The sequence below is a fragment of the Macaca thibetana genome, chromosome 9, assembly GCF_024542745.1.
Source record: "Macaca thibetana thibetana isolate TM-01 chromosome 9, ASM2454274v1, whole genome shotgun sequence".
In the NCBI taxonomy this organism is placed as follows: domain Eukaryota; kingdom Metazoa; phylum Chordata; class Mammalia; order Primates; family Cercopithecidae; genus Macaca; species Macaca thibetana.
Window position 1 is genome coordinate 42,802,194 of NC_065586.1, and position 3,060 is coordinate 42,805,253.

Sequence of the window (3,060 nt, forward strand, 5' to 3'; positions counted from 1 at the left end):
AATTTGAATTTAGTTTTAATTTCCCCAACAACTTGTATTTCTTCAACTGTGAGTGAGATTGAGCATCTCATGGGTACATTGCCTGCTTGTCCTTTTTTTCTGGAAAATGCCTGCTCATGTCTTTTGGCCATTTTTATATTGGGTTGTTATATTGGATTATCATTTTTATTACACATATTTTTCATTAGTTTGTGATTTTTCTTTTGGCTGGGTTTATAGTTTTTTTTTTTTTTTTTTTTTTTGGCTACAGAAAATTTCGAAGTTTTGTATTGTCCAATTTACTTAGTATTTCCTTTATGGCTGCTTTTGTTTGTTTGTTTGTTTTTTTTTTTTTTTTTTTTTTTTTTTTTTTTTTTTGTCATAGTTCTAAGGATTCTCCCCTCTCCAAGATTAGGCCAAAGTCTCTTATGTTATTACTATGTCTAAATGTTTATGATGTCTTCCCCCTCAAAACGCATATGTTGAAATCCTCAGTCCTGGCTGGGCGCGGTGGCTCAAGCCAGTAATCCCAGCACTTTGGGAGGCTGAGATGGGCGGATCACGAGATCAGGAGATCGAGACCATCCTGGCTAACACGGTGAAACCCCGTCTCTACTAAAAAATACAAAAAACTAGCCGGGCGAGGTGGTGGGCGCCTGTAGTCCCAGCTACTGGGGAGGTTGAGGCAGGAGAATGGCGTAAACCCGGGAGGTGGAGCTTGCAGTGAGCTGAGATCCGGCCACTGCACTCCAGCCCGGGCGACAGACCGAGACTCTGTCTCAAGAAAAAAAAAAAAAAAAAAAAAAAAGAAATCCTCAGTCCTAATGTGATGGTATTCAGAGGTGCGGCCTTTGAGAGGTTGAAATTAGCACCCACATAAAAAAGACCACAGAGAGCTAGCTCCTCCCACCATGTGAGGACACAGCTAGGCCCAGCCACGAACCAGGAAGACGCCCTCACCAGATGCCAAATCTGCCATTGCCTTGACCTTGCACTTCCCATCCTCCAGGAGTGTGAGAAATAAATTTCTGTTGTTTCTAAGTCACCCAGTTTATGGTTTTTGTTTTTGTTTTTGAGACAGAGTCTTGCCATGTCACCCAGGCTGGAGTGTACTGGCGCAATCTCAGCTCACTGCAACCTCCGCCTCCCAGGTTCAAGGGAGTCTCCTGCCTCTGATTCCTGAGTAGCTGGGATTACAGGCATGTGTCACCATGCCCCCCTAGTTTTTGTATTTTTAGTAGAGACAGGGTTTCACCATATTGATCAGGCTGGTCTTGAACTCCTGACCTTAGTTGGCCCACCCGCCTTGACCTCTCGAAGTTCTGGGATTGCAGGCATGAGTCATTGCGCTTGGCCTATGGTATTTTATAATAGCAGCCTGAGCTAAGATGGTTATCTCCTAGTAAGTTAATAGATTCATTTATTTAAATTTAAGTCCTTCATCTACCCAGAATCTATTTTGTTTAAAAGGAATGAGATATACACTTGCTTTGTACATAGTTCTACTCATAGCTCACACACATCAATTTAACATTTAACATAGAATTTTACATGTTATTTTGTCTCAGTGTGCTGTCACATAGTCTTTCGCGACTTTGTCTTCTTACCATTCCACAGAGAGAACCATCTAGACCATGCCCTAACGCAGTATGTTCTGTGGTTAAAGCAGGTGGTCCACACCATCCGCAGAGTCAAAAACAAATTACGTGTCTGCTGCCATTTAGAAAGAGGACACAAAATCAGGCAAGACCGTTTTTCACACGATGACCCACGGGTGGAGCCTGGCTGGGTCTCCCCACGCACAGCTGCGGGCACCTGTAATCCCAACCACTCAGGAGGCTGAGGCCCAAGAATCATTTGAACCCAGGAGGCAGAGTTTATAGTGAGCCGAGATCCCACCACTACACTCCAGTCTGGCGGACAGAGCAAGACTCCGTTTCAAATACAAATACAAATAAAAATAAACATGCTGTAGGGGACTTGGATGAAATTGAAAATGTCCTTTTTGACTTTGAACAGATCAGACTTGGTGACTTGTTAAGAAATCTCTGAAGCTTTAAAGTTATGGTAAGAATAAAAATCCATCTTCCTTTTCCTGCATAGGTTATTCAGAATAGGCTGTTTTGACAAGAAAGGTTCCCCAGATTTCCAGAGGGAAGGGTCCAAGCTGCCAGTGTTCACCCAGCATCCAGACTCATGCCCTGCCCCCAGGAGACCTCCCCAGCTCTGCACCCCTCAACTCTGTGCTGTCCTGGTGGGGCTGGAGACCAGGGTTCCTGAGGGGCCAAGGCCTCCCCCCAGGTCCTCACCTGCCCACTAAGATCCGCCTCCAACAGACCCAGTCTGCCCCAGATCCCCCCAGCCCAGGTAGAAAGGAGCCCCAGGTCCTCACTGACTCCCTCGGTGGCCCTCTCGGTGAGGTGGGCCAGGCCCTTGGCGGCCAGCTTCCCCAGGCCTCCCAGCATCATGTGGCAGCAGCTGGTGGTCAACTAGGATGCTGAGGACTGGCCCAACGTGCTTTTATAGCTGCCTCTGGTGCCTCTCTACGCTCTGGGGCAACAAGCCCTTGCCCCAGCCCAGTAGGAGGCTGGACAGGTGAGTCAGAGAGGGCTGCGGCAGGAAGGGGCTGGGCGGAACCACCGCGGCACTGGGGTGGCAGCATCCCCTGACAGCATGAGACTTCTGTAACCCCGTCCTAGGGACCCCGTGAAGGATAGGGGCAGGGAACAGGGCTGAGGCTGGACAGGAGACATCTGGACATGCCTCTTGCTTGAGGTAGGGGGCCTGAGTCCCAGCCCCCCTGAGACCAAAGCTTCCCAAGCCTGGGCACGGATATGTACCTGGAGACAAGGCCTAGGATTCCAAGCCTGCTGCTCAAGGTCCCCAGTGTGGCCCGGTAAGGGGTTTAGGGGTTCTATGGGCCTGGAGACCTGGGCAGTGCTTTGGGTCATGAACACAAGTGGAGTGAGGGTGACTGTCCTCCCCATTCCTGGAGACCCTGGCTCTGCAGAGCAGTTTGCAGCCTCCATGGGATAGGTGGGGTGTTCAGGGTGATGCCTTGCCCAAGGCAGAAGGGGGACA